Source organism: Callospermophilus lateralis, unplaced genomic scaffold (genome assembly GCF_048772815.1).
Source record: "Callospermophilus lateralis isolate mCalLat2 unplaced genomic scaffold, mCalLat2.hap1 Scaffold_8808, whole genome shotgun sequence".
NCBI classification, from domain to species: domain Eukaryota; kingdom Metazoa; phylum Chordata; class Mammalia; order Rodentia; family Sciuridae; genus Callospermophilus; species Callospermophilus lateralis.
The window spans coordinates 28,118-37,500 of record NW_027516918.1 but is presented as its reverse complement, the minus strand read 5'-3'; the positions used below and the strand labels follow the sequence as shown (position 1 = coordinate 37,500).

The 9,383-nt window shown below is 67.7% G+C and overlaps 4 non-coding genes across 4 annotated transcripts; all 4 read left to right on the top strand.

The window, feature by feature from the left end:
- Window positions 1-476: 476 nt before the first annotated feature.
- On the top strand, window positions 477-595 carry LOC143641173 (5S ribosomal RNA). Its single transcript, XR_013155245.1, has one exon. It is a non-coding gene; the product is annotated as a 5S ribosomal RNA (ribosomal RNA).
- A 2,625-nt stretch (window positions 596-3,220) lies between these two features.
- LOC143641172 (5S ribosomal RNA) lies at window positions 3,221-3,339 on the top strand. The gene has a single exon (XR_013155244.1). It is a non-coding gene; the product is annotated as a 5S ribosomal RNA (ribosomal RNA).
- Window positions 3,340-5,963: 2,624 nt separating this feature from the next.
- Window positions 5,964-6,082, top strand: LOC143641171 (5S ribosomal RNA). The gene has a single exon (XR_013155243.1). It is a non-coding gene; the product is annotated as a 5S ribosomal RNA (ribosomal RNA).
- A 2,618-nt stretch (window positions 6,083-8,700) lies between these two features.
- On the top strand, window positions 8,701-8,819 carry LOC143641170 (5S ribosomal RNA). The gene has a single exon (XR_013155242.1). It is a non-coding gene; the product is annotated as a 5S ribosomal RNA (ribosomal RNA).
- The last annotated feature ends 564 nt before the right edge of the window (window positions 8,820-9,383 follow it).

Here is a 9,383-nt window from a genome sequence, read left to right as displayed (position 1 = left end):
AGGCGAAGGGCTGGGTGGGGTGGCGGTGCGGGTGCCGGGTGCCCGGGGGTCGGGGGTCTTGGGGCTCGGCGAGGAGGGGCAGAGGCCAGGCCAGGCCGGGGCGGGGCTCCCGGTAGGTGGAGCCAGGTGCCCAGGGGCAGAGGTGGAGGCGGGACTCAGCCCCTGTCAGCCCCGCCTAGCCCACTCCACCCCGACCCGATCCGGCCCGGCCGAGGACCCGAGAGGGAGAGCCGGCCAGTCTCCCAGGACCCCCGCGCCGCCGCGGGGACCGAGTCAGGTCGGAGCGAGAAAGCCAGCCTGGAGTTGAGTTGAGGAGCGCTGGGCAGTGCTGGGGCGGGGCGAGGGAGGCCCCCTGGGAACACCCGCTGTGTTGGCCCCCTCCACCGCTGCCCTGCCCTCCCCTGCCCTCCCCTGCCCCTGGGCTGAAGGGTGGAAGCCGGCGCAGGCTCTTGAGGCGTTCCGGGGCAGCCTCCGCCGTCTACGGCCATACCACCCTGAACGCGCCCGATCTCGTCTGATCTCGGAAGCTAAGCAGGGTCGGGCCTGGTTAGTACTTGGATGGGAGACCGCCTGGGAATACCGGGTGCTGTAGGCTTTTGCGCCCCCTTCCCACACGCACTTTTCTTGCGTGGCCCGGAAACAGTGTCCGTGACCGCCTCAGGCCGTGACCCCCGGGCCCGCGGGGGTAGGGCGCAGGGGCAGCCCTGGGCTCCCGGTGTCCCTTCAGGCCTGCGGCTGGCCTCCCGCCTCCCGCCTCCCGCCTCGCCTCCGGCGCCCAGCGCCCAGCGCCTGCAGTGAGCCTCACTGGCCTGGCTCTCTCCAGGGACGCTAGGACACTCCAGGCGACCCGGCGGAGCCGAGCCTGGTCCAGGCCTCGACCAGTCCTGTGCACCCTGACCGACCCCCACCCCCCCCACCACTCACACTCCCGGATGGGGGGTGGGGAGGCGCACACCTGCTTTTCCCCAGAACACAGGGCCCACCCGCAGGGGCCGCTCCCCACCCGTTCTTGCCACACCAGCAGAGCGTGGCCACCCAGGTCCTGGGAGTGAGAGAGTCCATCCAGCGTCTCTCCCTAGGTCCGTCCCTTGGCAACTCTGCCTCCCTTCCCAACGCCTTCCTCCTGAGGGTCCCAGCCCTGAGTCTGTCTCTTCACCCATCTCTCTCTCTTTCTCTCTCTCTCTCTCTATCTCTGTCTCTCTCTCTCTCTCTCTCTCTCTCTCACACACACACACACACACACACTCTGGAAGCAGATGTCTTTCTGTCTATCTCTCTGCTCATCCATCTCTCCTTCACCTTTGTGACTCTACTGGCCTGTGAGGAGGCCTCCTGTCTCCATCTCCCACTCAGTGTGTCTCTTTCCTTGGCCCTTCTGTCTGTCACCCTGTCTCTCTCGCTCTCTCTCTCTCTCTCTCTTTCTCTCTCTCTCACAAACACACACACACAGACACACACTCACTCCTCTCTTCCCCCCTCCCACCCCAGCCACCTCACTCTGGGCTGCAAGTCACCCAGTCCATGGCAGCCTCGAGACTGGGCGGTCACAGGTTCTCTCATCTCCCATCTAACTTCCCGTGGATGTAAGAGTGGATTCCCACATCCCCCTTGAAGTGAGTGCACGTCTTCAGGGTGTGTGCAGGGCAGAGGCTGAGAGAAGGCCCAGGAGGCCACAGGGTCTTAGGAGGCTGCGCTGGGAGCCAAGCAAGAGAGCAGATGTCAAAGGAGGGCAGGTGCTCCGAGAAGAGGAGGAAGCAGCCTTCGGAGCAGGCAAGTGGTTCGGGGCCAGGAGGTTGCCGGGGAGGACCACGTGCCGAGGGGAGCTGAAGGCCAAGGCCGGGCGGTGGGGACAGGGAGGCAGAGGCCCCTTTGTTCGCGGCGAACCCTCCACCTGGAGACGCCTGGCCGCGAGGCAGGGCCTGAAGGCCCGGTGGGCGCGCGACCCCCCGCAACCGCTGCTCCCCCCCGCCCCCCGCAAGGCTTGCGGGTGAGGGGGCTTCCGGTCTGGTGAGGCCGTCGACTGGGCTCTGACGGGGTTTGACTCGGAACGCTACTTTCACAGGCGGTCCTTTCCGGGAGCACAGCCCATGGACAAATGGACGGAGGGGTCTGTGCCCTTCCTCAGGGCGGTGCTGTACAGGTCCTGGTCCTTGAGGTGTACAAACAAGGCGCAGAGCCCTCCGACCTTGGCACTCAGTCCGAAGGGAGTCACTCGGGGGTGGGGTAGAGTGTGGTGGGGTGGGGGTGAGGTAGGGTAGGGTGGGGGTGGCGGTGGGGGTGCGGGGCGGCCAAGCGCTGCTGTGCAGAGTGGACAAAGCAGAGTGGATGGGGAACTCAGGGCGAGGCCCGCGCCCCAGCGGCGCACTTCTGAGCCTGGCCCTGTGACTGACTGACTGACTGACTGACTGGGAACCAGCGGGCCACAGCCGGCTCGCCACCCGCTGCCCGGTTGTCTGTGGGTCCCTGCGTGTGTTCCTCCTCGGGCCCTCCCTGAGGTTGGCTCCCCGCACAGGTGTTGTGTGTGGCCGGCCGCTCGCCATTGCCCAGTCCCACTGCATTTCCAGCTGGGGCGCTGGGCCTCTGTCAGGGTCTCTGGGGTGTCCGGTGGGGGGCGCGGGGGGCCGGGGTGTCTGCTCCCGTCTTCGCCCCTGGCTCTCTGGGCGCCCGGCTCGGCTCTGCTCGGCTAGGCTAGGCTAGGGTAGCGCGGGCGGCGGCAGCTGGGGATTCTCTGGGGATTCTCGGCCAGGCGAAGGGCTGGGTGGGGTGGCGGTGCGGGTGCCGGGTGCCCGGGGGTCGGGGGTCTTGGGGCTCGGCGAGGAGGGGCAGAGGCCAGGCCAGGCCGGGGCGGGGCTCCCGGTAGGTGGAGCCAGGTGCCCAGGGGCAGAGGTGGAGGCGGGACTCAGCCCCTGTCAGCCCCGCCTAGCCCACTCCACCCCGACCCGATCCGGCCCGGCCGAGGACCCGAGAGGGAGAGCCGGCCAGTCTCCCAGGACCCCCGCGCCGCCGCGGGGACCGAGTCAGGTCGGAGCGAGAAAGCCAGCCTGGAGTTGAGTTGAGGAGCGCTGGGCAGTGCTGGGGCGGGGCGAGGGAGGCCCCCTGGGAACACCCGCTGTGTTGGCCCCCTCCACCGCTGCCCTGCCCTCCCCTGCCCTCCCCTGCCCCTGGGCTGAAGGGTGGAAGCCGGCGCAGGCTCTTGAGGCGTTCCGGGGCAGCCTCCGCCGTCTACGGCCATACCACCCTGAACGCGCCCGATCTCGTCTGATCTCGGAAGCTAAGCAGGGTCGGGCCTGGTTAGTACTTGGATGGGAGACCGCCTGGGAATACCGGGTGCTGTAGGCTTTTGCGCCCCCTTCCCACACGCACTTTTCTTGCGTGGCCCGGAAACAGTGTCCGTGACCGCCTCAGGCCGTGACCCCCGGGCCCGCGGGGGTAGGGCGCAGGGGCAGCCCTGGGCTCCTGGTGTCCCTTCAGGCCTGCAGCTGGCCTCCCGCCTCCCGCCTCCCGCCTCGCCTCCGGCGCCCAGCGCCCAGCGCCTGCAGTGAGCCACACTGGCCTGGCTCTCTCCAGGGACGCTAGGACACTCCAGGCGACCCGGCGGAGCCGAGCCTGGTCCAGGCCTCGACCAGTCCTGTGCACCCTGACCGACCCCCACCCCCCCCCACCACTCACACTCCCGGATGGGGGGTGGGGAGGCGCACACCTGCTTTTCCCCAGAACACAGGGCCCACCCGCAGGGGCCGCTCCCCACCCGTTCTTGCCACACCAGCAGAGCGTGGCCACCCAGGTCCTGGGAGTGAGAGAGTCCATCCAGCGTCTCTCCCTAGGTCCGTCCCTTGGCAACTCTGCCTCCCTTCCCAACGCCTTCCTCCTGAGGGTCCCAGCCCTGAGTCTGTCTCTTCACCCATCTCTCTCTCTTTCTCTCTCTCTCTCTCTATCTCTGTCTCTCTCTCTCTCTCTCTCTCTCACACACACACACACACACACACACACTCTGGAAGCAGATGTCTTTCTGTCTATCTCTCTGCTCATCCATCTCTCCTTCACCTTTGTGACTCTACTGGCCTGTGAGGAGGCCTCCTGTCTCCATCTCCCACTCAGTGTGTCTCTTTCCTTGGCCCTTCTGTCTGTCACCCTGTCTCTCTCGCTCTCTCTCTCTCTCTCTCTCTCTCTCTCTCACAAACACACACACACAGACACACACTCACTCCTCTCTTCCCCCCTCCCACCCCAGCCACCTCACTCTGGGCTGCAAGTCACCCAGTCCATGGCAGCCTCGAGACTGGGCGGTCACAGGTTCTCTCATCTCCCATCTAACTTCCCGTGGATGTAAGAGTGGATTCCCACATCCCCCTTGAAGTGAGTGCACGTCTTCAGGGTGTGTGCAGGGCAGAGGCTGAGAGAAGGCCCAGGAGGCCACAGGGTCTTAGGAGGCTGCGCTGGGAGCCAAGCAAGAGAGCAGATGTCAAAGGAGGGCAGGTGCTCCGAGAAGAGGAGGAAGCAGCCTTCGGAGCAGGCAAGTGGTTCGGGGCCAGGAGGTTGCCGGGGAGGACCACGTGCCGAGGGGAGCTGAAGGCCAAGGCCGGGCGGTGGGGACAGGGAGGCAGAGGCCCCTTTGTTCGCGGCGAACCCTCCACCTGGAGACGCCTGGCCGCGAGGCAGGGCCTGAAGGCCCGGTGGGCGCGCGACCCCCCGCAACCGCTGCTCCCCCCCGCCCCCCGCAAGGCTTGCGGGTGAGGGGGCTTCCGGTCTGGTGAGGCCGTCGACTGGGCTCTGACGGGGTTTGACTCGGAACGCTACTTTCACAGGCGGTCCTTTCCGGGAGCACAGCCCATGGACAAATGGACGGAGGGGTCTGTGCCCTTCCTCAGGGCGGTGCTGTACAGGTCCTGGTCCTTGAGGTGTACAAACAAGGCGCAGAGCCCTCCGACCTTGGCACTCAGTCCGAAGGGAGTCACTCGGGGGTGGGGTAGAGTGTGGTGGGGTGGGGGTGAGGTAGGGTAGGGTGGGGGTGGCGGTGGGGGTGCGGGGCGGCCAAGCGCTGCTGTGCAGAGTGGACAAAGCAGAGTGGATGGGGAACTCAGGGCGAGGCCCGCGCCCCAGCGGCGCACTTCTGAGCCTGGCCCTGTGACTGACTGACTGACTGACTGACTGGGAACCAGCGGGCCACAGCCGGCTCGCCACCCGCTGCCCGGTTGTCTGTGGGTCCCTGCGTGTGTTCCTCCTCGGGCCCTCCCTGAGGTTGGCTCCCCGCACAGGTGTTGTGTGTGGCCGGCCGCTCGCCATTGCCCAGTCCCACTGCATTTCCAGCTGGGGCGCTGGGCCTCTGTCAGGGTCTCTGGGGTGTCCGGTGGGGGGCGCGGGGGGCCGGGGTGTCTGCTCCCGTCTTCGCCCCTGGCTCTCTGGGCGCCCGGCTCGGCTCTGCTCGGCTAGGCTAGGCTAGGGTAGCGCGGGCGGCGGCAGCTGGGGATTCTCTGGGGATTCTCGGCCAGGCGAAGGGCTGGGTGGGGTGGCGGTGCGGGTGCCGGGTGCCCGGGGGTCGGGGGTCTTGGGGCTCGGCGAGGAGGGGCAGAGGCCAGGCCAGGCCGGGGCGGGGCTCCCGGTAGGTGGAGCCAGGTGCCCAGGGGCAGAGGTGGAGGCGGGACTCAGCCCCTGTCAGCCCCGCCTAGCCCACTCCACCCCGACCCGATCCGGCCCGGCCGAGGACCCGAGAGGGAGAGCCGGCCAGTCTCCCAGGACCCCCGCGCCGCCGCGGGGACCGAGTCAGGTCGGAGCGAGAAAGCCAGCCTGGAGTTGAGTTGAGGAGCGCTGGGCAGTGCTGGGGCGGGGCGAGGGAGGCCCCCTGGGAACACCCGCTGTGTTGGCCCCCTCCACCGCTGCCCTGCCCTCCCCTGCCCTCCCCTGCCCCTGGGCTGAAGGGTGGAAGCCGGTGCAGGCTCTTGAGGCGTTCCGGGGCAGCCTCTGCCGTCTACGGCCATACCACCCTGAACGCGCCCGATCTCGTCTGATCTCGGAAGCTAAGCAGGGTCGGGCCTGGTTAGTACTTGGATGGGAGACCGCCTGGGAATACCGGGTGCTGTAGGCTTTTGCGCCCCCTTCCCACACGCACTTTTCTTGCGTGGCCCGGAAACAGTGTCCGTGACCGCCTCAGGCCGTGACCCCCGGGCCCGCGGGGGTAGGGCGCAGGGGCAGCCCTGGGCTCCCGGTGTCCCTTCAGGCCTGCGGCTGGCCTCCCGCCTTCCGGCGCCCAGCGCCCAGCGCCTGCAGTGAGCCACACTGGCCTGGCTCTCTCCAGGGACGCTAGGACACTCCAGGCGACCCGGCGGAGCCGAGCCTGGTCCAGGCCTCGACCAGTCCTGTGCACCCTGACCGACCCCCACCCCCCCCCACCACTCACACTCCCGGATGGGGGGTGGGGAGGCGCACACCTGCTTTTCCCCAGAACACAGGGCCCACCCGCAGGGGCCGCTCCCCACCCGTTCTTGCCACACCAGCAGAGCGTGGCCACCCAGGTCCTGGGAGTGAGAGAGTCCATCCAGCGTCTCTCCCTAGGTCCGTCCCTTGGCAACTCTGCCTCCCTTCCCAATGCCTTCCTCCTGAGGGTCCCAGCCCTGAGTCTGTCTCTTCACCCATCTCTCTCTCTTTCTCTCTCTCTCTCTCTATCTCTGTCTCTCTCTCTCTCTCTCTCTCTCTCTCTCTCACACACACACACACACACACACACACTCTGGAAGCAGATGTCTTTCTGTCTATCTCTCTGCTCATCCATCTCTCCTTCACCTTTGTGACTCTACTGGCCTGTGAGGAGGCCTCCTGTCTCCATCTCCCACTCAGTGTGTCTCTTTCCTTGGCCCTTCTGTCTGTCACCCTGTCTCTCTCGCGCTCTCTCTCTCTCTCTCTCTCTCTCTCTCTCTCACAAACACACACACACAGACACACACTCACTCCTCTCTTCCCCCCTCCCACCCCAGCCACCTCACTCTGGGCTGCAAGTCACCCAGTCCATGGCAGCCTCGAGACTGGGCGGTCACAGGTTCTCTCATCTCCCATCTAACTTCCCGTGGATGTAAGAGTGGATTCCCACATCCCCCTTGAAGTGAGTGCACGTCTTCAGGGTGTGTGCAGGGCAGAGGCTGAGAGAAGGCCCAGGAGGCCACAGGGTCTTAGGAGGCTGCGCTGGGAGCCAAGCAAGAGAGCAGATGTCAAAGGAGGGCAGGTGCTCCGAGAAGAGGAGGAAGCAGCCTTCGGAGCAGGCAAGTGGTTCGGGGCCAGGAGGTTGCCGGGGAGGACCACGTGCCGAGGGGAGCTGAAGGCCAAGGCCGGGCGGTGGGGACAGGGAGGCAGAGGCCCCTTTGTTCGCGGCGAACCCTCCACCTGGAGACGCCTGGCCGCGAGGCAGGGCCTGAAGGCCCGGTGGGCGCGCGACCCCCCGCAACCGCTGCTCCCCCCCGCCCCCCGCAAGGCTTGCGGGTGAGGGGGCTTCCGGTCTGGTGAGGCCGTCGACTGGGCTCTGACGGGGTTTGACTCGGAACGCTACTTTCACAGGCGGTCCTTTCCGGGAGCACAGCCCATGGACAAATGGACGGAGGGGTCTGTGCCCTTCCTCAGGGCGGTGCTGTACAGGTCCTGGTCCTTGAGGTGTACAAACAAGGCGCAGAGCCCTCCGACCTTGGCACTCAGTCCGAAGGGAGTCACTCGGGGGTGGGGTAGAGTGTGGTGGGGTGGGGGTGAGGTAGGGTAGGGTGGGGGTGGCGGTGGGGGTGCGGGGCGGCCAAGCGCTGCTGTGCAGAGTGGACAAAGCAGAGTGGATGGGGAACTCAGGGCGAGGCCCGCGCCCCAGCGGCGCACTTCTGAGCCTGGCCCTGTGACTGACTGACTGACTGACTGACTGGGAACCAGCGGGCCACAGCCGGCTCGCCACCCGCTGCCCGGTTGTCTGTGGGTCCCTGCGTGTGTTCCTCCTCGGGCCCTCCCTGAGGTTGGCTCCCCGCACAGGTGTTGTGTGTGGCCGGCCGCTCGCCATTGCCCAGTCCCACTGCATTTCCAGCTGGGGCGCTGGGCCTCTGTCAGGGTCTCTGGGGTGTCCGGTGGGGGGCGCGGGGGGCCGGGGTGTCTGCTCCCGTCTTCGCCCCTGGCTCTCTGGGCGCCCGGCTCGGCTCTGCTCGGCTAGGCTAGGCTAGGGTAGCGCGGGCGGCGGCAGCTGGGGATTCTCTGGGGATTCTCGGCCAGGCGAAGGGCTGGGTGGGGTGGCGGTGCGGGTGCCGGGTGCCCGGGGGTCGGGGGTCTTGGGGCTCGGCGAGGAGGGGCAGAGGCCAGGCCAGGCCGGGGCGGGGCTCCCGGTAGGTGGAGCCAGGTGCCCAGGGGCAGAGGTGGAGGCGGGACTCAGCCCCTGTCAGCCCCGCCTAGCCCACTCCACCCCGACCCGATCCGGCCCGGCCGAGGACCCGAGAGGGAGAGCCGGCCAGTCTCCCAGGACCCCCGCGCCGCCGCGGGGACCGAGTCAGGTCGGAGCGAGAAAGCCAGCCTGGAGTTGAGTTGAGGAGCGCTGGGCAGTGCTGGGGCGGGGCGAGGGAGGCCCCCTGGGAACACCCGCTGTGTTGGCCCCCTCCACCGCTGCCCTGCCCTCCCCTGCCCTCCCCTGCCCCTGGGCTGAAGGGTGGAAGCCGGCGCAGGCTCTTGAGGCGTTCCGGGGCAGCCTCCGCCGTCTACGGCCATACCACCCTGAACGCGCCCGATCTCGTCTGATCTCGGAAGCTAAGCAGGGTCGGGCCTGGTTAGTACTTGGATGGGAGACCGCCTGGGAATACCGGGTGCTGTAGGCTTTTGCGCCCCCTTCCCACACGCACTTTTCTTGCGAGGCCCGGAAACAGTGTCCGTGACCGCCTCAGGCCGTGACCCCCGGGCCCGCGGGGGTAGGGCGCAGGGGCAGCCCTGGGCTCCCGGTGTCCCTTCAGGCCTGCGGCTGGCCTCCCGCCTTCCGGCGCCCAGCGCCCAGCGCCTGCAGTGAGCCACACTGGCCTGGCTCTCTCCAGGGACGCTAGGACACTCCAGGCGACCCGGCGGAGCCGAGCCTGGTCCAGGCCTCCACCAGTCCTGTGCACCCTGACCGACCCCCACCCCCCCCCACCACTCACACTCCCGGATGGGGGGTGGGGAGGCGCACACCTGCTTTTCCCCAGAACACAGGGCCCACCCGCAGGGGCCGCTCCCCACCCGTTCTTGCCACACCAGCAGAGCGTGGCCACCCAGGTCCTGGGAGTGAGAGAGTCCATCCAGCGTCTCTCCCTAGGTCCGTCCCTTGGCAACTCTGCCTCCCTTCCCAACGCCTTCCTCCTGAGGGTCCCAGCCCTGAGTCTGTCTCTTCACCCATCTCTCTCTCTTTCTCT